Below are 23,336 nucleotides of genomic sequence, written 5' to 3'. Positions count from 1 at the left end.
AGAAAAGAAACCTAAATTTGCTTTTCTGCAGTTTTCACCTAAGACTCTGGGTCCAAAAACAGTAATTTTTGCTACAGAAAAGCCCTCTCTCTGCTGCAGATAAAGGGCTGGACACCAGATTATCTGGGAGCTGCAGAAACCTGCCCGTTGGATGTGAACAAGGAGTGGAGAACGGCAGAAGAAAGAGGAGTGTGTGGTGTCTACACCTCTGGAAAGGGTGAGGACACCTTTGGGAGGAAGGACAATGGGGGAGAGAGCACCAGTGTGATTGATTGTCTGTGTCCTGCTGAGCATTAGGGCATTCTCCATGCTCAGCAGAGCTACAATGGGCACCCAAAGCCTGACCATGGGCAGGCATGACTGGTCAGGGCCTCTATTTTAAGCTGGAATTGTTTCCTTCAACTTGTACATTTTTTTTTCTTTAATGTGTTTGTGGACCATGTGCTTGCAAGGGGAGTTGGTGACAGGACAGCAGCTGGTACCATAAAGTTACCAATTTGTTTTAACAGAGAAGTGAGAAGTATCTCAAAGTGGACCTGGACCCTCTGGTCCATGCTGATACGGGCTCTGAAATGAGGGGCCTTCCTCATATCTGAGTCACCAGGGATTCATTGTTTTGTTTTTCCTTTTGTTTTGGGTTGGGGTTGGGGTTGACTACATGATTCTTTGAGCATGGGGGACTTCAGAGCATGGAAACTTCGTACGTGGATAAAAGTTGGGCTCTCTTCCATATGCCACAACATGCTGCTCCACCTTTGGGGTTGATGACTATATACAATTTATGCTTGGATTTTATAATTCCTAATATTCTAGCAAAATAAATTCATCCCTGGTTTTTGAACCATTGCCCAATATTATCTAGTGACCCATTCAGCTGTCATCCATGACAGTGCTCTGTTAAAAAAAAAAAAGTCTTGCAAAGAGTATTCTTTCAAGTGCCCCAGTTTTCCTCTTTCTCAGCACCCACATTTCCCATAGAAGCCTGCTGGCAATTAGGCTGGGTTGGGGGAGGCAAAGGAGAATTTTCAAAGGGCCCATTTGGGGGTTAGCACAAATTAAAAGGAGCGTTGGAAAGGGTTTTACATCTCTCGCCAGCAATCCTCCAGGTGGGCAGTCTTTTTTAAGAAAAGGATCCTGAAATTAGGTCACATTTACAAATGAGAGGGAAGACTTTTCTAATTGATTTGCTCTGTGACATCAAGAGAGCATCCTTGCAGCTTGTGGCCTTCGGACTCTCTTTGGTATCATATCTCATCACAGAGTGTCAGCTGACATTTCAAAAGCCAAGCACTCAGAGGCAGCTTTTAGGAGCAGACAGGCACTGCTGTTCATTGCTCAGGATGGTTCACTAGGAAGTGCCTGAAATGCAGAGAGATAACAGAGTCCCAACAGTGAGAGCACATTCTACGAAAACTCTAAGAACCCTGAGCTTCCATCCCGAGAGATGCCATTCGATGCCAACGTCTCAGCTTTCCTGGGAAGTCCCTGGAATTCAGTTTCCAAGGACTGGCTCAGGTGGAACAGACCAAAGGCTGTTATTTCCCACAAACTCTGCAGCCACCTGGGAGATCCCCTTCTGTGGCTACACCTGCATTGCTTCCCTTCAGACCAAGAGAGACTGTGTAAAAGGAAGCTCCCTTGGGTCTCCTCTCTCTGATGCTTCACCTTTGTCTTTGGGGTTCCCCTTCTATGTCCTGCCAGCTCACTATTGATTAGAGAGTTCTCATCCTTTTCCTGTTCATGTCCTTAGAGGTTTGAGATGCCACATCTACCTGTCTCCCCTTCCTTCCCTCTGACTCATGAGATTCTTCTCTACACTCCCAAACTCCCTTGGAGCTGGGGTCTCATTATGTGGGCACTTTTTCCAATGATGCATCCACAGCTCCTGCCCTATGTGAGTGCTGCCCATGTTCTTTGAGAAATCCATCCTGGAGGTTCCACGCCCAAGGCCAGATGCCTCCTTTGCATTCTACGGATATCCAAAGGTAACCAAAGGACCACATGGGCCATCCTCAGTCACCCCTTGCTCTGGCCACATGACCGATGCAAACCCTTTTAGGATGATGCCTTTTTATGCCATTCTTTTCCCCACTTCTCCTTGAAAACTCCTTATTTATGACATGCTACAACTCCCTGGGACCCCCACAGACCCTACCGTTGCTTTCCCATGATCCTTGCCTTCAGTTCATCCTTTGCTAGATTTACCTCAAAACCACATAGTTTCCTTTGAAATCATTCCAAAGATCCCTCTCCCTCCTTTACAGTTTGAAGTTACTTCACATTTATTTTTGTGGGGTTTTCCCCACTAATATGTTTATAAGTGTATGTTATTATACAATAGAAATATATTATATAATTATATAATCATAAACTTTCTCTCTACTCCTCCAAATAACTGTTCCTTCCACCAAACCTCCCTCACTTCTCTCCATCTTGTATTGTCACTCTTCCCAATGTCCAGAAACAATTGAAAACAAATCCCAATTCAAGTCCCCCATCCCCACAATATTCCCTTCAAACCACTAACAAGTGTCAATTGGTGCTGATATTTCCACAGCATGTTTGCCCCACGATGTTCTGATAGCAACAACAACCTCTGCGAAGAGTCTTACCAAGCCAAAATCAGAAAGTCCATGGCTCAAAAGATCTGTGACTAGTAACAGCAAAGTTGACTTCCTATCCAGCTTCCAGGAAACTGTGCCACCATCATGTCTCTTCTCGGACTTTCCCAGTCTGACCCCATCTTATGCTCCATATTAAGCCCTGGATTAAGTCTTTATTGTCTTCTCTTGTGTGAGAGTCTTCATCTTTTTTTTAACCCTACCCCATATACCTTATTGACTGTCTTATGCCTAGAGCAACTTTTTTTTTCTTTTTATCTATAAGTTTCTTCAAATCTTACCTGGCACAAATAATCCACCCAATTTGATAGTGAGACCAACCTGAGACTATCCATGCCACCTAGACCTAGGGTCTGTGGGTCTGTCAGCTCCCAGTGGAGCCACTGGTCCATGGACAGCAGATAGAGAGTGCTTCACTTGGAACTTTTCTAGCTCAGTAAGACACCCCCCCCCAGCTCATGCTGTGCTGCCATCATGATCAAGAAACCAGGGTCAGCACTGCTCCACTCCCCATGGTGACACTTGGTGGACAACAACTGTGAACAAGATGAGTCAATGTGATGCTTTTCTAACCATGTGTTGGACAGTGTCAGGACACAACTTGGAGACCAGACAGAGCTGGAAGGTACAGACAGTCCATCAGGAGAGACCCCAGAGTCTGACAAGGGGTCAAAGTTCAGGCCATTGGCTAGCTAGCTTCAGAGAGGCACAGAGTGTGATAACAGTATCTGTCCCATAGAAGCAGGTACATGACAAGGTGCTGGCAACATGATCATTAAACATGAGCCCAACATATTAGGAAAGAAGGTTAATGGCATAGAAGAGGCTCTGCACAGGTAGCAAAGAGCCAGCCACTGAGACCAAGGCTGGGGAAAATGCCAAGTCCTGGAAAGTCTAGAGTAGCCCAGGGAGACCTGGGAACCCAGGGAGAAAATCAAGATGGCGTCCACCACCACAGCAGTAGTGGTTGGCTTTCTCATAGCATGTTAAAGCTACAGGGTTTTTTACAGCTGCAGTAGCTCTCATCTGATAAAGTATTTTTAGATGAGGACTCAAGAAGACCAGAGGGCAATCTCAGCCCTTGCAATGGAGTGCAGAATAGAGGCACAGAACTATAGATTTAGAACTGAAAGGGACCTGAGGGATCATCTACTCCGCACACACCCATTTTACAGGCAAGGAAACTGAGGCCCACAGAATGACACGATGCCCTGAAGGTCCCCCGGGATACAAAGCGAGGCCCCTACGAGACTGTGGAGGTCAAGAGAAAAAGTGCGATTTTAGAGTGGGGGTGGAGGGGCCACAGGTCTGACTCCCCCGGACCACTGAGTTACTGGGCTGGAGGCCCAGGCACGAGTGTCAGAGCAAACAAGTGAGAAAAGTATTCCTTGCCCTTAGCCTCAGACCTGGCTACTCCTCTGGGGTCTTCCCTCTACTCCTCAGTTGATTGTCTGCAATTCGCCCTGTCTGTGGCTGTTTGCACACTCGGTCCCCCATTAGATTGTAAGCTCCTTGAGGGAAGGGACAGCCTTCTGGTGCCTCCCCCAGGGTCCCCCAAGTACTGACTGGCCAAGCCAGGTCCTCTCCCTCCTGGCCTGATGCTTTGTATCTGTGGCTTCCATCCTAGACCATCAAAAATCACCCGAATAATAGTGTTTGTCAGATGAGAGGCCCCAAGGTCAGTAGAAGAGTGTGGATTCGGAGTCAGGAGTATCTTGGAAGACAGCTGATGGGACACGAATTTGGATGGGTTCTTTGCCCCCTTGGGCCTCAGGTTCCTCCTTAGTCAAATGAGGTGCTTGGACTAGATAACCTCTGAGGTCACTGACACTTCTGGGCATTGAATTACATGGAGTTCTAAGAAGAAAAGGAAGAGATGGATGGAAGGCCAAGAGCGGAAGGCTAATTCATTTTTTTTTATTTTTATTACTATTTTTCTTTTTTTTTCCTTTGGTGAGGCAATTGGGGTTAAGTGACTTGCCCAGGGTCACACAGCTAGTAAGTGTTAAATGTCTGAGGCTGGATTTGAACTCAGGTCTTTCTGACTCCAGGGTGGGTGCTTTATCCACTGCACCACCTAGCTGCCCCTTTATTACTGTTTTTCTTAATAGTATTTTATTTTTTCCAATTACATGTAAAGATAGGTTTCAACATTCATTTTTGTAAGATTTTGAGTTCCAAATTTTCCTCCCTCCCTCCCTTCCCTCCCCCATCCTGAAGCCAGCAAGAAATCGGATACAGGTTATACATTACAAACATGTTAAACATATTTCCTCATTAGTCACATTGTGAAAGAAGAATCAGAAATAAAGGGGAAAAAAAACACAAAAAAGAAATACAAAAAACAACAACAAAGTGAAAATAGTATGCCTCCATCTACATTCAGACTCCATAGTTCTTTTTCTGGGTGTGGAGAGCATTTTCCACCTTGAGTCTTTTAGAATTGTCTTGGATCATTGTATTGCTGAGAAGAGCTAAGTCTATCCCAGTTAATCCTACCACAATGTTGCTGCCACTGTGTACAATGTTCCCCCGGTTCTGCTCACTTCACTCAGCCTCAGTCCACTTAAGTCTTTCCAGGTTTCTCTGAACTCCTCCTGCTCATCATTTCTTATAACACAATAGTATTCCATGACATTCATAGACCACTACTTGTTCAGCCATTCCCCAGTGGGCGGCATCCCCTCAATTTCCAATTCTTTGCCACCACAAAAAGAGCAGCTACAAATATTTTTGTACATGTGGGTCCTTTTCCCTTTTCTATGATCTCTTTGGGATACAGACCTAGCAGTGCTATTGCTGGGTCAAAGGGTATGCACAGTTTTAGAGCCTTTTGGCATAGTTCCAAATTGCTGGGATGGGCTAATTCTGGGCTGTCGTGTGACTAGGCTTCTGAGGACCGGGACATGGGAGAGGCCTCGTAAATGCTTCTTAGGTTCCAGTTGTTCATTCTCCCAAAATGCACCTTTGAACAAAAGTTCTTTTTTGTGCTCCCGCCATGGCTAACCTCTCTGCCCAAGCTGATCCCGCCATGTCTGGCCGCATGACCCACATGAGTTTTCTAGATCAATGGGGCCAAAGGATGCTTGTCCCTTGGAGCTGGCCTTCATGGAAGCCTGCCCATGATCTCTTTTCACCCGAGTCCATCCTTTCCCGGTGCAAAGAAGATTTGCGTTTTCTTCCCAAGATATGTCACTCAGAGAGAAAATACAACATGAAAAACACCAGCAACGCTAGTGAGAATTGGGATGGGATTCTGGGAAATCATGGTCTGGGGAGGGGGGCTTTCTCTGTCCCCGCTACAACAAGCCACAACATCTTGGCTTACCAGAAGACAGACTGTCTCTGCGCCATTTTCTAGGGCCTATAACTCTGGGAGTTAACGGGCTTCTCAAGGTTATTGAAAGAAGTGCAGACGGCTTCATTCTCCTTCATGGGCAGGGAGTGATGGGCCAGCTAGGAAGAGGAGGCCTGATTAAGACAGAGTGACAGGTGCAGCAGGCTGGACAGGCTGCAGACAAGACAGGGCTGGGACACCTTCAAGCTTCTCTCTACCCAGGGCTACAGACCCTGATGGGCTTCATTCGAGGGGCCTTGGCTGCAGCTCTTCTGTCCCAGCAGGCTTCCCATCAGGCATGTGGCCAGAGGCTTCCATGGGACCTCACAAAACCCCAGCTTGGGGAGGGGCCTTGGAGTCCATCAAACCCACCCTGTCCCTGAACCAAAACCTCCTGTCTGGCACCCCCAGCCTGTGGTCCTGCAGCGGAGGAGAGCCCCCTCCCCCCAGCACCCCCCCCAAACACTTGGGGATAGTTTTCCCATGTAAGGAGGCATGTTTGCTGTCCTTAACATCCAGCCTGAGCCTGCCTCTCTGAGGTTTCCAGCCTTGTTTGTACTTCTCCCCTCTGACGCCAAGAGAGATGATCCAAGCCCTCTTCTGTTGAAGAAGTTTCAAGTATTTGAGCACAACAATCTCACCGCACCCAAGTCTTCTCTTCTCCAGGTTCATTCTTTCAACCAGTGCTCCTGATATGGACCCCAAGGGAGTGAGCATCAGGGACAGATGCCTGGGTCTGGGAAGTCGCCAGGGATGGCCAATGGGGTCACTGGGGCTGGTGAGTGGCCTCATCCAGCCATTGATTGATGCACCCTTTCCAGCATTGGTTGCCTTAATGACTATTCACCGAGCAGTTGGTGGAGAGGGGTTGAGTGCTGGGTTAAGGGTCCAGATCACAGGGCACTACTGAAGACCAGACGTCCAGGGCTTTACAAACACGCATGCATAAATAAGCAAAGTACACCCAGGTGTGGGAGTACGTGCACATGCCCCAGTCCCGTGTTTCCTCCGTGTAGATTTGCCCCCTTTCCTCACTCAGTCCTCAGCAAACGCAAAGGCCTCATACAATTATATGTTCTATACTAGTTAAAAAACCAGGAACTCACTATTCCCTGCTGTTGTTTCAAAGCTTAAAGTACTATCAGTTCCAGTTCTCCTCCTCTGCCTCTACAGGGATTGTTTTTTTCAAACCTCTTTCACTCCCTGTCCTGTCTCCCTCCACACCCACCCACGCATTCCCTGTCTCTCTGCCCTAGCCAAGGTAGAGCTAAAGAACAAGTCCTCAGCCTCCCCACGCCCCAGCTGATCTTCAGCCTGTGGGAGCTGGGGGTTGGGGAGGGCAACTAAAGGACTTTCACCCAGAGGAAAGATTCTGCATCAACTAGAGGGAGAAGAGAGGAGCCATTGCAGTTCTGAGGAGCCATCCTGGTTATCCTAGTCACTGAACCTATGTGGAGACACACAAAAATCAAGCCATTCCAATCAGGTACAGCCTTGTATAAAAGCCCCCCTGAACCTGTCCCTGGGGGAGACCTTCTGGTTAGATGATAATCCACCAGAGCAAGGGCTCTCCACCCTTTCTATGACTTGGGCCTCTTTGCTAAGTTGAGGAACCCTATGGAGCCTGACTCAGAATTGCTTTCTTTTTTAAAATATAAAATTGAAGGAAATACCAAATTTTAGTTAAAGGTGAGGGGCAGTAAAAATGGCATTTGCTTTTCCCACCTACTCCCATGCACCCCTGAAACCAATCTATGGACCCCAAGAGCATCTGAAGACTCAGGTAAAAAGACTTCACTTGACTGAGCCAAGCTTTCTTGGAAGCCCACCTCCCACCAGAGACAAACAAACCTCCTAGTTAATACTCTTCCCCTCTTGAAATGACATCATTCTGTCCTTTGATTTATGGCTGTGAAGGTTGAAACTCCCCCCACCCCCCCCCCAACCCCAGTGGAATGAAGTAAAATTTCCTTTTTGTCTTTGGATCAACAGCAGGCTGTAAATGACCCCCTGGTCCTTAATGGCTCCCTGTGGCTTTCTTAGCCCTCATCCCATTCTGACCCCACCCTTCTCCCTAAGCAGCCTCTAGCCTGGAGTTCAACCAGCCTAATCAGGTCCAGCCTCTAACCCAGAAGTCTTTGCCTCTTTGTCCTCCCATTCCTCCCATCCTCCAACCTGGGTCACTTCAGCCCCACCCTGCCCTGCTCCTACCATTCAAGAGCCACCAATGGAGCGGGAGAAAGTCTAACAAACACACGGCTTCCATCTTGCTCTGTAGGTTACAAGTCCCACGAGACTCAATTCTTGAAACTCAATATAAAATGGGGACCAAATGATGGTTGTTGGTTGAATGGATGAGGGACGAATGAATGAATTTATCAAGTTTGACTCAGAGCAGGACAGACCAAAATAGGGTTGGTCTGACTGGTTATCCACAAGCCTTGAAGAAAGTGCCATCAAGGGAGGGTTCTTCTGGGACTTCACAGAACAGCTTTACAGCAAAGGGGGTGATGGGAGCCAGACTTAGGCAATTTTGTAGAATTGCCAAGTGTCAGAAGTGCAAGGGGCCTTGGAGACCATGTGTTGTATAGACTGAACCACCGAGAGGGAAAAGGACTTGCCTGCCCTCTCACAGGGAGAAGTGATAGAGACAGAACCAGACCCTCAGACCCACATCAGACTCATGTGGGAGCCAGAGAAAGAAGGATGGATCCAGGGGTTTCATTTCTAGCCTGGGACCAGTCCTGCTGCACCCGTTGGGCCCTGTGTGACCCTGGGCTAGACAATGAAGCTCTGGGGGCCCCAGTTTCCTCATCTGTAATGCAATGTTTAGCACATTGAGTTGAATATTGAATTGAGGGGATCCATAAGGGGGAATCATCCCTCAATCCAACGCTGTTCTCCAATTTTCTACTGTCTGCTCGTCTTTCAGTTTCCTCATCTGTCTAATGAACTGGAGAAGGAAATGGCAACCACTCCCATATCTTTGCCAAGAAAAGCCTAGATGGGGTCACGAAGAGTCAGACATGACTGAAAACTGCCTGAATTAGCTCATTTTTAAAAACTAATTTATCTAGATGCTTTTATCCTAGGATCAGAAATTTGGGGCCAAAAGGAACCCTAGAGGTTCTCTCATCCATAGCTCGGCAAACTGAAGCCCAGAGGGATGAGATTTCCCCACGCTCACAAGGGTAACAAACAGCAGAACCAGAATTTGAACTCGGGGCCAGTGATTTCCAACCCATCATGTTGCCTTCCCTCAATAATTCTACTCTGCCCTTGGCATGGTTCCCTGCCATAGATCTAGAGGAGTATTGGCCCTTTCCCAGGTGATGTCACCTAGAATGCAGGCAGGCTGAGCATTGAGATGCAGGCTCCCAGCGTGGTCAGCAGTTCATGGCAATATTATAGGGACATGATGGTGCTGATGACGAACATTGAAGTGAATGAAAAACAATAGGAAAAGAGAAGGGTCCTAAGAGAAAAGGCTGCAGAGCTCTGGGCTTCCTGTGTGGAAAAGGGAATGACTTTCAACTGGTTGTTTGTGTGCAGAAAGCTTTGGTGCTGTTGCCAATAAAAGCACCGGCTCCTGTGTCCAGAAGAAGCAAAACAAGCCAGCTAGAGCACTCAGCACCGGCTTTCCTCCGGAGTCCTGGCCACAGGAAGCAGCAGCCCCTCGCCTCTCAAGCTGGTCCTTGTGCACAAAATGGTGGCCCTGAATCTGAGCACAGGCGGCTCTTGTTTGTCAGACCATTCAAGCCCGGACAATCTAAGGACAATCCAAATGCACGGTGCTCTCCGTCTGCCTCGTTATTTAATGAGTGTGAATATTACAAATGATCCCCTAGAAGAAAGAAAATGCTCCCTCCGCCCCCCACCAGAATGCCCTGGACACAATAGCCAGGAAATGCTCTGCTTCATACCAATGCTCACAAATCTTGGGCTTTGCAACAACCCTGCAAGGTCATTACTAGAGGTATTGTTTTGCCCATTTTATAGATGAGGAAACTGAGGCTCAAGGAATAGAAATCCCTTTCCCAGACATGGGATTTGAACCCAGGGCTTTCTAACTTAGAGCCTATACTTCTATTCACTACTAATCATTCAATCAACCAAGAGCATCCATGAATCATCTCCTATGTGCTAGGTAGTCTGCTCAGGCAAGAGATAGAAATGAATAATAAATGAGATGATCCCTGCTTGCATTCTAAAGAGGGAGACAAGGCCATGTATAAGTACACGCTGAATAAACACGTAGAGAATCACTTTACTTTAGTCTGAAAGGGAGGCATGAGCATTCAAGGCAATGAAGGAAGGCTTTGTGTGAAAGCGCATTTGAACCGTGTCTCAGAGCGTGGCACAGATTCACCAAAGTCAAGGTGACTAGGAAGGGCATTCCAGGAAGGGGAATTGCCAGGACAAGGCTCCAAGATGGAGACAGAGTATGCTGTTTGAGGAAAGGAGAGAAAGCCAGTTTGGCCGGATCACAGGACGTGGGAGAAGAACCATAAAACATGGCAGAAAACATAGATCGGAATGAGGCTGTGAAGGGCTTTAAAGGCGAAATAGAGGATTGAAGCTAGAGGCAATAGAAAGCCCCAGAGTCAACTGAGTCTGGGAGTCACATGGTGGCATCCATGCTTAGGGATAATAACTATGGCTGAGCAAAGAGGACAGACTGAAGTGGAGAGAGATTTGAAGTCAGGAGACCGAAGGGAGGCTGTTGGTTGGTCTAGGCTATTCAGGTGCAGCTAAGGGAGAGGGTGAGCATCAAGAAAGATGAGGACCGAGAAAAGGCCTTCACTGGGAACAGCTTCAATATCTTCAGTCAAGGAGAAAAAAGCCAAGAGAGGACAACGTTGGGAAAATGTCGAGGGGAAAGATTATGGTGACAACTGTATCGACAGCTGTGGAGAAGCCAAGGAGGACAGTGCAGCACCGAGTGTCAGCCCCATGGGAGAAGGCCGTCAGGAGCCAGAGGGCTACAAAGAGGAAAGGGAGTGGAAATGCCTGAGAGCAATGGTTTTCTAAGGGGCCAAGCTGCGCAAGGTGGGGTGGGGAGGGGACTCTACTGCCAGAGGAGATGTTTGGAAGAAATCCGGGTATTTAAAGGATGAGGGAGACCCAGCACGTCTATGGGAAGAAGCCAGTAGGTAGGAAGAAACAGAAGAGGAGAGACAAGATGGACATGGTAGTGAGGACAGTAGGCTGGAGTGCACAGACAAGTGTTAGATCAAGGATGCCCACAGAGAGGTTTGCCTTGGCAATAAGAAGGGCTTCTCGATCAGAGACGGTGAAGGAAGAGATGGTCCAGAAAGACCTCTGACTGATGTGAAATCAGGACAAAGGCAGAAGAGGGAGCCCTGCGTGAGTGGCCCCTTTCAGTCAAGCATGAGGCAAGGTCCTCTGCTGAAAGGACAGTGGAGGGGCATGTCGTAGGAGATCTGTGAATGGATGAAGTTTTAATAACTTGTGTTGACTTGTATGGGAAGTTAACCAGGGAAGCAAAAAAAAAAAAATACCTTGCTGAAGTGAAGGCCCAGGTGAGATTTTACGACATAAATTTTCAGCCAAGCCAGGCATTGCACTTCCATGATTTATTTTCTCCAGCATCACTCACTCATTATAGCAGCACATGAACAGGCATGAAGACATTTCATGGTGGGGTTGATCGTGGATTGGAGTTTTGTGAATTGTATTTGGCAGCACAATGAGAGGGCCACCTGAGAGGTGGAGGAAGGCAAGGGAGAACAGTGGGGGGATAGGAGGTCCCAGTGAGCAAGAACAGGGTTAGAGGTGGAAGGGTAAAAGATGGCCATCGGACAAAGGGATTTCAGGCTTCCTGAGTGGAACATGTGTGGATGATGGTGAGGTAATGAGTGTAACATCACTATGGAGGTGAGATGAGGTAGAGGAAGAGGTCATGGGAAATGAGGAGGTCATGGGAGACCAGAGTACCTGAGGGCATACCTCACTCTGAAATGCAGATTATGTGCAACATTTGGGGAGGATGAGGAGGACTGGTGACCAGGAGCATCTAGAATGGTCTCTCAAAGGAGGTGACATTTGTCCTTATCCTTGAAATAAGCTCAGGATTCCCATATTAGGGAAGGAGAGAACATTGCAGACGTAGTAAACAGCCACATGTTGCCCATAGCAATAGCAATATGTTACCTGTCCTAGAGCCCAAAGGATGGGAAAAGAGACAAGACCTGAGATTGCATTGGTATAGGGAATGCCACAGGAGGAAAGGACTCTCCTCCTCCTTCTTAGGGAGCTGCCTAAAAGATGGGGGACTTGTTCAGGGTCACACAGCCCCCGATGTGCCCAAGAAGACCTCAGGTCTTCACTGCTCTCTGACCCCTACCCCATGCTGCCCAGGGCCTAAAGAACAACTCAATTCTTCCATAGTGACAACAGAGAAACAAAAGCCTTTCCTGTCCTGGATCATGTTATGGCCTCCACCAAAAGATTCTGAGAAAACAGGCCACCAGGAGTCAGCTCTGGTGACCCCAGCTTCCTGTAAGTCCTCTCCAGGTCCAAATGTTGGCTGGGAGTCCGAACACCAAGGGCTGGGAGAGATAACTGCCGTGGGCTACTTTCAGTTGTTGATCCTCCTCCGTCCACCCCTGCGAGAGCACAAGGTCCCTCTGTGGTGCTGGTGGCTTTGACAAAGGATCGAGGGGCTCCCCAGGGAAATCCCTGGTGACACGCATGGGAGGGAGTGAAAGAAACCCAGCTTTTAGCGAGTGGCTTAGCAGGAGTCTGCAAACACTTACCGGCATCAAAGGTTATCAGCTTTGTCAAAATTTCTGCTTCTGAAAAACACTTTCACAGACCCCATCTTTCTCAGCCTCCTTGGAAGGCACAAAAATAACTCTCAATGTGACAGATAGAGTCAAATTTGGAAGAGGGATCAAGATTTGAATCTGAATTAATTAGTGTATTCCAGAACAGAGGCTGTTCTATAATTGCACGGATTGGCAGTAGGCAAGTATATTTAGCAGCAACTGAATCAATCTCTCTCTCTCTCTCTCTCTCTCTCTCTCTCTCTCTCTCTCTCTCTCTCTCTCTCTCTCTCTCTCTCCCTCTCCCTCTCCCTCTCCCTCTCTCTCTCCCTCTCCCCCCCTCCTTCTCTCTCATGCCAGTGTGCTAAGGAAAGAGCCACAATCTCTCCAGCTCCACTGAAAACAATAAAGAAGCTTCAAATAGAATACCCTTGTTCATTCCTGATGCAGGCTAGGATTCTGTGGGTCAATAAACTGGCTTGATTATCAGAGAAGCAGCAAAGCCTTGGTTTTCAGGAGGATGTTATACATGCTAATGACCATTAATGATGGCATCGAGCCTCCTTTCTGATGAAATTCTTCAAGAATTGGCATTCACAAGAACAGAGAACCATCTGACCAAAGGCTCATGGGCACTGAAGCTGCCCAGGATTCTCCCCTTGGGTAATTTGGTTGAGGAAGAAGATTGAGTTTTCAGTTAAGAGGAACTGGGTTCAAATCCTAGTCTGGAATCTCACTACCTGTGTGACCTTAGACAAGTCATTTGGTTTCTTAGAGTCTCAGTGATCTCAGGTAAATGAGATCATCAAAGGTCCTCTCCATCCTCACATCTATCTCTAATCATCTTTGAAATGAAGCCATCTTACAGTGAGGGTCCCATCACTGCTTGAGGGATTAAACCCCCTTTAATGAGGATCAAAATAGACATACTTTGTGCTTTTCTCTGCCCTTCAGTGAAGGGCAGAGGCCAATTGAGATCATGAGATCATGGGATCATGGCTTTAGAGTCAGGAGGGACCTCATCTGCCATCCTGTCCAATTTTCTAATTTTATGAGTAAAGAAACTGAGGCTCTTACTTACCTGGTTACCTAGTAAGCATCAGAGACAGGATTTGAACCCAGGTCCCCTGACTCCACCTTACCAGCCCACCTCATTTTACCATTGGGTCCCTTTCTGTAGTGTCAGGAATACAAGACAGCTTCTAAAGTGGCACAGACTTCACAGGGGGAGTGCCTATGATTTGGATGCCAAAGGAGAAAAACATCTGGTCTGCCCCCCCTTTACAGATGAGTAAACTAAGGCACAAACATACAACTAGGACCCATAGTGCCTCCTCAGTACAGTACCAGGATAAACACCTTGAAGCAAATTGCCTCTGACTTTCTTAACAAAATAGAAAAGTCATTTTATTCATCTGTGGAAAAAAAGAGGAAGGATGGAGAGAGCAAACTTGGCCAACTACCCAAATGTAATTTCCTGATGACCTGGAACATTGGGTTAAAAGGAAAAAAAAAAAGGAAACCAAAAAAGCACACCATAATCCCTCCCCAGAGAACTGCCCACAGCCCGACAAAAGAAGAGACTGATTAGGGAGTGGGAGCTTCCTTATACTACTTGATGGGAAGCACAGACACCTCTCATTCTGCTAATGTGGCATTATCTGGCATGGACAGAGCAGGGTGAGAAAAGGGGGCGTTAAGCAGGCCTGGAATCCCTCCCGCATGGGACTGCAGGCCAATAGGAGATGACCTTGGGCCACGGTGATGCTACATCCCAAGAGCAAGTTGGCCAAGCCACAGGTTCCTAAGCCAAAGGGCAGAGGTCCTAACACCCATGAGCTTTCCTTTCCTTTCCTTCTGAAAGGGCCATGAGTCGAGTGTCCCACAGCACAGATGTTCTCTCCCAAGGACCCTTCCACCTGGGAACTCCATCCATCCTCCAGCCTTCAGGGAAGCCTGGTCTCTAATGACATACAGAAGACTTCCAGGGGATAGCACCTCCCTGCCCAGGATGCAGGGCAGCTATGGGGGTATGGGCAGAAAGAGCATTGAGCCTAGATCCAGGGAACCTGAACCCATTGTGGGGGGAAACCCAAGCAGAACACACCTCAACTAACCTGAATCTGTTCTAGGCTCTGCTTCTGTTCCCAGTCTTGCCTGGGACTGCAAGGTCAGAGCTGGAAAGAACCTGGGAAATGTTCTAGGTAAGGGTCATAGACCTAGAGAGGAAAGTAGCCTCCAACTCCTCTTACTACAGATGAGGAAACTGAGACACAGAAAGAATGAGTGACCCACCCAAGGTGACAGGAGAGAGCAGCAGCAGAGTCAGGGGTCATAGCATCCCAGACCTGGATGGAGGCACCTCAGAGGCCATTGGGTCTGACCCCTTCACTTAGAGAAAGGGAACCCCAGGGAGCTTAAGTGATTTTCCCATGGTCAAAACCAACAAGTATTTATTAGGCACCTACTATGTGCAAGGCATTGTCCAAGGTGCTAGGGATATAAATCCAGGGGGGACATCACACTACCTTAAAGGACCAGCATTCTCCCAGGAGATACAACATGCACAGTGAGAAGCAAACACAAGGTAATTAGAGGAGGCAGAGCATGACCGAGGAGAGGCATCATGAAGGCTTCCTGGAGGAGACGCCTAAGAAGATAGACACACACAAAGGTGAATGTGGGAACAGCACATTCGGGGTATGGGCAACCATGGCAAAGTGGAAGAGGGACCGAGTGCAGGGAATGTCCCAGAATGCAGTTGGGCTGGAATGGAGACAGCAGGAAGAGAAGGACAGGAGAGAAGCTTGGGCAGGTGTAGGGGAGCAAGGATTCAAAGAAGCCTGGAGGACCCGAGTTCAAATCCTGCCATGACTTCCTCTCTGTATGACCTGAGCTTTAGCAGGCCTGGGCTTTTTGGCTGTCAATGAGACCTCTTCCAACTGCAAAACTAAAACTCCTCTAAGTTTGCATTGTACCTGAGAGGTAATAGGGATCCATGAAGACTTCTGAGCAGGGGAGTGACATGGCCAGACTTGGGCTTGGTCACTGCGTGGCAGGTGCCTCCCTGACCTCACAGATTTCACTGGAGGAGCTTCAGAGCTAGAAGGGGGCTCAGGGGCCATTGGGTTCAGTCTCATCATTTTATAGACTAGCAACCTGAGGCCCCGGAGAGGTGGAACTGGGACTAGAACCCGGATCCCAAAGGGAATGTGCCTAACACTGTGCTGAGTTTTTTTTTTCTGCAAATATCACTTCATTCGAACTTCACAACAACCTCGTGGGCAGGTCTTGTTATCTTCATTTGCAAAGAAATGGAGGCAGACAGAAGTGAAGAACCTTGCCCAGGGTCACCTAGCTACTGAGGCCAGATCTGAACTCAGGTCTTCCTGATTCCAAGCCCAAGGCTCTTTCCTAATGTTATCTAGGGATCAGATAAGAGGGCCTGGCCATAAAGGCTTTCCATATAAATGCCTGGCATTTATTGTTGTTGTATCATTCCCTGTTATCAGATTCAAAGGAATCTTTGATTGGATGTCTGTGCTACCCTCTCTGAAGGGCATCAGGGCTGACCCCTTCCTTGTACAAATGAGGCTGCTCAAGCTTCTCTTCTGCATAATACCCCAAATTTGAAGATTGCTAAAATATTAGGTTACCAAATGGTGTGGAAGAGAAAGCATCGTCAAGTGTGCCAAGAATCAAGGCAAACAGAAGCTTCTGGCAGAGGCCCTGGGTCCCAGAGACCAACAGGAGCCCTCCTGTCTGTTCATGTCAATGAGGATTCCTGTTCTCTTTGTTTTTTTTTGTTTGTTTGTTTTTGGCGGGGCAATGGGGGTTAAGTGACTTGCCCAGGGTCACATAGCTAGTAACTGTCAAGTATCTGAGGCTGGATTTGAACTCGGGTCCTCCTGAATCCAGAGCCGGTACTTTATCCACTGCGCCACCTAGCTGCCCCCCTGTTCTCTTTGGTGGAGCTCACCCCTCCTCCTCCCTCCCCTTCTCTCTTCTCCCCCTCCCTCCTCCCCCCTTCTCCCTCCTCTTTCCTTCTCTCTTCTTCCTCCTTCCTCCTCCCTTTCCTTCTTCCCCCTCCCCTCACTTTTTCCTTTTCCCTCCTCCTTCTTCCATGTTCCCTCCCTCCCTGACCCAGATTGATCACCAGTCTTCTGTCACTAGATGATTATCATGGGGGTCTGAAGGTCGCATTACAGGTTGCTTGGGCATCCCCTTCAATAAAGACTTAGTAGAGTGATACAGAGTAAAATCAGAGAAGCCAGAGAACAGTGACTGCACCAAGCACGGCGTGGAGAGACAAGTGACTCAGAAGGCCTTCTGCTCAGTGAAAGGAGCAGCCCTGATGGAGAGGCCCCCAGTGGAGCGGCTGCCACCTCCTCTGAGGGAAGACGGAGCCAGGGAGGAAGAGACGATTCTCTTTGCGCTTGGTCTATACGGGGACTTATTCTGCTTGACTCTGCATATTGTGATGAGGGCGTTGGCTTTTTATTGAGGGGGAGGAGAGAAAACAGGTTTTTGTTCATTAAAAAAAAATAAGTTAAAAGACTCGATAGGAGCTTATCGCAAGACAGAAATCGCCTGCATGCCAAGGCCTCCGGGCCATGCCCTCCTAGGGAGTGGAAGCTCCCTCACGGCAGGGATTATTTCTTTTCCGTGGGGGGGGGGGGGGGGCAGAGCAGACACTGAAGAAAGCTGAGCAAAGGAGGGATCGATAGCCAAGGGAACTCCAGGGCATCTTTGGACTTTCTACAGCCTCTCTAAATAGAACTGACCAGCTAAGAGCCCCTCCTACGACTGAGGCGTCGTCTCTGCTCAGCTCCATTCGCTCCACACCAAAACAGCCCCAGGAAGGGGCTGCAGTCAGGGGGCGACTGAGACTGAGGAACAGGTGTCAGACGCCTGGTCAGGACCGCCAGACTGTCTACGAGGGACAGGGAAGAGAAGGGGCAGAATAAACGTGTCTATAGTGCCTACTATGTGTCAGGCACTGTGCTGAGGGCTTCCCACCGATATTACCTTATTTGATCCTCGTTTAATACAGGGAGGAGTACACTGAACAAGGGATAGAAGCTGATGAGAGAGACAGAGAGAGAAGAAGGGAGAGAGGGAGAGGAAGGAGAGGGAAAGGAAGAGACAGACACAGAGAGACAGAGAGAGTCTTACTATGGACCACAATAGACAAACTTGAGCCACATACCTGGGTGTAAATAGAGATAACCTCTTTGGGAAAACAAGGGACAGGTTTATGAAAACAGAGAAGACAGGAAGGCTTAAACATCTGCCTCCCAGCCCCTCCTCCACTGACACAAAGAGAAAAGAAAGGAGGACCCATTAAACCGCTGGATTCAATCAAAGGGTAGGTCATTTCTAGCAGTTCCGTGGACCCAAGACTTCATTGATAGAGATGCACCTTCCAAATAAGAAAAAGGTTGCCACCCACCCACCCCTACTCATTCTTTGGAATTCTTGTCCGTGCCTCCTCATGGTCATCATCCGCCCCCATGACTCTGCACTGGGTCATGTGTCATTTTGGTTCTTCGGGGATGGGGATGTTTCATGGGCTTCAGCTTGGAAGAGGGGCTTGGGGGGGGGGGGGCTGGGCTTGAGATCAGGAGCCATTGAGGCAATAACCCTGCTCTTGATCATCCAAGTCAAGGGCGTCAAATCCAAATAGAAACCGGTTCCTGGTTTCGCAAATTGACTCAGAAAACCACAAATTAACATTGTCTGTGTTGTGTTGTATTTTATTCATTTTGTTAAATGTTTCCCAGTTACATTTTAATCTGGTTCGGGCCCCTCTGCCACATCTAGCACCACGTGCTTAACGCCTCTGACCTAGTGGACCCCAGATTCAGCATGGCCTAGTGGACAGGGCACTAGGGCGAGAGAGGCTGGGGTTTACAACTAGCTGTTAGCGTGACCCTGGGAAAGTCACTTATCCTCTCTGTGTCACTAAGGGATATGACTTGATGACCTCCAACATCCCTTCCACCTCTAGCCAACATTCCCATGATGCTACGGACTTCTCTGTGCCTCAGTTTCCTCATCTATAAAATGTGGTCATCACACCTGTAGAACAGGCAGAAGCCGGGTCGCACCCACCTCCCAGAGCTGCCTGGAGAAGCCAATGAAATGCTGTATGTCAACCACACAGAGGATACAGGGGTTAGGACAATGGACACGTTTATCATAAGCTCTGTTCTGACTCTGGTTCTCCAGTCAGCTAAAAGTTAGAAATCAGCACACGGCATCTCTAGCATAATGACCTGTCCATCTACACGGGCGTACAAAGGACCCAGGAGTTAGAAGCTGGGCGCTGATCCACCAAGGGTCAGACCCCCTCCCTCACACTGTCCCCAACTCTGGTCGGCACTTCCAAGGGTCTCTCCCGTGTCCTGGTTCTTTGATGCTTGGGGGCTTGGGGCGGTGAGTCCTGGGAGGGCAGGGGCAGTGTAGTGCGTCCCTGTGTTCCCACAGCACATGGAGCAGATAGATGCGTGTTGGCTGGATGAACAAATGAACGAAACAATGAGCAAGTGCACTTTGTCCATCATCACTGGGGAGGGAGTGCCAAAGATGTCACCTGTCCCCTGTTCAGGACGCACAGAAGCCCTTTGTTTCTCACCGGCTGCACAGGACATGAAGGTTAAACTTGAAACAGGAAAAAAGGTCATTTCTCTCTGCGAAAATTAATCAATCGTGGGTCTCCAAAGCTCCCAAGCCTGCTGTGGGAGCCAGTGCTCTCTAGGACACAATGGGCCTTCTGCCCTTTGGGGAGGATTGTTTTCCACCCTCGGCTTTCAGACTTTCAGCTGCCAAAAGAAGTCAGGTTGTGGTCGGGCCTTCCACGTTGGTCTGAAAATCCAGGCAAGGCAAAATTGTATTCTCTGTGTCACCGTGACTTTAAAACAGCCTGGTGTCCCCAGACGGCCATAGAAATAAGTGTCTTCACTGTTTAATCTGTTCTAAGGACGGCTAAGAGAAACAGCTCACAGGATTGATCAGCCCTGGAGCAAACGGTTTGCTCGAGTGGGCTTTAAAACCGTCCTTGACAAGAAGGATGGAGGGAAATCCACAGCAAACCCCAGCATCCAGGACCGGAGCCCCTCTCCTCTGCCCAGGGCTGGGCTGACTTCTGGGAGACACGGCATTCCCAGGAAAGCCCCCAGCATCATGGGAACATCACTGGAAGGAGCTGGGGCTGCTTGGCCTAGAAAAGAGCCGACTCTGTCCCTCTGTCTGGTAGGAAGAAGAGCTTGCTTTCAGGTACTGAAGGAGCTGGCCTGTGGAGGAGAGAGAGAGATGCTTTCTGTCTGCTCCAGGAAGGTGGAACGAGAAGTAATGGGCCGCAGCTGCTTCAGGATCCTCTGAGGGAAAACCTACCTAACAATCAGAGCTGTCCCAGAGAGGACCAGGCTGACCGAGGGAGGGGGCTTCCATCCCTGCCCATATTCCAGCAAATCAGGGCAACATTTCTCGGTCATTCCTTTTCAGGTACAAATGGTCAGGGCTGGAGCTCTCTGAGATGCTGTCAGTCTACGTGACTGAGCTGGGGGGGGGGGGGCTTCTGTCCCTCAGGCCTTGGATACAGGAAGACCTTTGCAGAGTCCCACCTGGGTCTTCTGAAGGAAAGCCTGCTCTGGCAGTGGGCCAAGATGAGACTGCAAAGGGTCCCTTGGCCTGGGTTATACTCCAGCCTCACCTTGGGGAAGAGTGTCTGACCCTGGAGAGGAAAGGGTTCCCTGGGCCTTTGTCCTGATCAGACCCCACCCAGAGGGGCACCTTCAGGACTTGGGGCCATATTTCACCTGTTCCCTTGGGAAATTCCTCCCAGGGCCTGGAATCAGGAAGAGCTGAGTTCAGATCCTACCTCTGATACTTACCAGCTAAGTGACTGGGCAAGTCACTAAACCTCTGTCTCAGTTTCTTCTGTTGTAAGATGAGGCTAATAATAGCACCTGCTTCATAGAGCTGTTACAAGGACTGGATGAGATCACATCTGTAAAGTGCTGAGCACTGTGCCCCACACACGGCAGACACTTCATAAATGTCTGCTCCCTTCTCACTTCAGGCGAGCCAGCCAGTAAGCAGTAGTTCCTGCGTGGAGCCTCCTTGCAGACCCTTTGCATTTAATCACAGGTCCAGCCACAATGAGCAGCTCCTCTAAATATTACAAAGAATGGCCAGGGAGAAAGCGTGTCTCTGTGGTCCCTGGGTGGAGAAGCATGGGATGCGCCCCTCCTCAGGACCACGAGAACGTGTCCAAGGCAGGGCTGGTAAAGTCTGGCCCATGTGAGCCCCGCCCTACCCTAAGCACACTTGGCTTTCCAGGATAGACCAGAGCAGGGTCCATCTAAGTCAGCTAATTACAGGGTTATCATCCGGACTCTTGAAGGTGGGGCACCAAGACTTGATCAGTGGTTATCAGCCCCCATAAATCCACTGCCGCTGCCTTCCAGTCAGGGAAGAATGATTGCTTATCCGTATGTCCTTGTCCAGAAAGCATGCTTTGTGGTCTCCTTTCTCTGGCTTCAACTGAGAGGTGGACAAGAACCACCCCACCCCCTGCTCTTTTCCATCCCAACCCACCCCCAGACATGAAACACAATGCAACAAAAAGGCTTTCCTTCTTGGTTGGGGCCTCACTCTCCCACTGCTTGTGAGCTTCCTCACAGGCTTGCAATCAACTGGTCAAGAAGCATTTATTAAGTGCCTAATGTATCCCAAGCACTGACCAATATCCAAGGAGCCAAATCCAAGCTTGCACCAGGTGCGTGAAAAGGGGATGCCTCTGATGGAGCCACTTCATGGTCCAGGGGTCACCTTCAGAAATCGAGGATCAATTCGCAGATCCTACATCTACAGCTGGAAGACCTTGGAAGCCTTCTAATGCACCCCCTCTTAGATGGATGGAGAGCGCACTTATTCAGTGTTTATTACATACCAGGTACTGTGCTATGTTCTGGAGATTCAAACATAAGCAAACAGGAGGATGCCTGCCCTCTTATATTCTAAGTAAAAATAGAAAAAATGCAAAGGGAGATTGGAAAGGGGGTGAAGTCTAGGGAGTAAGGCGAACTGGAGATGAATGCTGTGTGACCAGGTTTTCTGAAGAAAGAGTGGTACTGACTAAGGAATAACCAGGTCAGGTCAGCAGGACCTAGGACAGAGGCATAACATGGCAGGGGGAGGGGGAGGTTGGCAATGGAAATCTAGAGGTAAGGAAACTGAGGCCAGGAGAGGTTAAGAGATTTGCCCAAGGTGCTAGAAGTGGGATGCAGACCCAAGGCCATGGAGTCTAGATCACTCACATCAATCTCTAAGGATGTGCAATAAACACTTACTGTTTATTTATTTGGTCTGGTCCTGTGATTCATCTATAAATGACATTCTCCAGTGATGTCATATAATAAAAAGTCTAATTAATGGTCAAGTGGGAACCAGTGTGTACTTTAATGCCTGGATGGGTCTTTGATCTCACTGATGTGCATAGCCCTTCCATTAGTACAGATTGCGACCCATCCACATCTTCTTATTCTACATGATTCTTGTCCATATCCTCCCATAAACCCTCTAATGAAGACATACTCAGCTCTCTGGAGGGCTTGGAACAAATTCGAACTTGCCTAATTTCTTGCAGGACAAAGGCAAATTGGGTTAAGAAGCATGGGTAAAGAGCTTCTATGCCCCATGGTCTTCCTATCCTAAATCCTAAAAGGGAGCCAGTTGCAATCAACATGAAATGGCGTGAAAAGCCCGATGCAGACTTTGGTGTGCATTTATGCATGTAATAAAAAACACTTTGTCAACATAACCCATGAGACAAACGGGGAGCTGAGCCATGCAGGATGTTACATCAGGCTCCCACGGCCACCAGTGCCTTCGATGGTGCCAGGTGTGTGAACAGGAAGCCTCGTGCATACTCCACAGCTGGCTCCTGCACCATGTGCCCAGCCTTGCCTGGTTACAAAAAAACAGGACCCGATCCTCTCTACCTGGCTCCCATGGAATCACCCAGGGTCACTGAGACCAACTGTTTCTACTTTTCTGGAGAATTAAGTTGACCCCCATTCTGCTGAAACAGCCTGATTTTGGCCAGCGTCTCCTTGGCAAAACCACCCCAGAAATAGCTCACAGGGAAAGCCCTCCATCCTGCTGTCCTGCTGGCATCTAATTCAATTAGCAGATCGGAGGGTTTGCTTCAGGGATGTCTGCCTTTCAAACCATCTGCGGCCTGAGCAGAGCTTGCAGAAGGCACCACTTCTGACTCCCAAGACGGGTCTCTTTATTTGGATCTACAGAGACAGGGAGGAAGTAGAGTGACCCAGATTCCAGGGAACCTCCCCAAAGATTCTAAACAGGATGGCAAAAGATGTTCTCATTGACCTTCATGGAGGAGATGACTGTGGGCATGCGGCACGGAAAAAGATTTAAAAAGCTGATTGGGCCGCATTCCATTTCAATTAATGACTGCTGTCCAACAAGGCTCATGTACTGCTCAGGTCAACTCAATTCAAAAAACGTTCTTTAAGCAACAGCTATGGTCCAGACAGCACACAAGGGGCAGGGGAGACAAAA

General features: G+C 48.6%; 1 long non-coding RNA gene across 1 annotated transcript in view; it reads right to left on the bottom strand.

Annotated features, from left to right (window-relative positions):
• Positions 1–18,604: 18,604 nt before the first annotated feature.
• The window catches only part of LOC122729645, a 33,695-nt gene continuing 28,963 nt past the window's right edge, over positions 18,605–23,336 (bottom strand). The window contains exon 5 of the long non-coding RNA XR_006353346.1: positions 18,605–20,041. This is a non-coding gene — a long non-coding RNA (uncharacterized LOC122729645). The remainder of the gene's footprint in view (positions 20,042–23,336) is intronic.

Source organism: Dromiciops gliroides, chromosome 5 (genome assembly GCF_019393635.1).
Source record: "Dromiciops gliroides isolate mDroGli1 chromosome 5, mDroGli1.pri, whole genome shotgun sequence".
Lineage (NCBI taxonomy): Eukaryota > Metazoa > Chordata > Mammalia > Microbiotheria > Microbiotheriidae > Dromiciops > Dromiciops gliroides.
The sequence above is the reverse complement of the archived record's forward strand: the minus strand, read 5'-3'. Positions and strand labels throughout refer to the sequence as shown.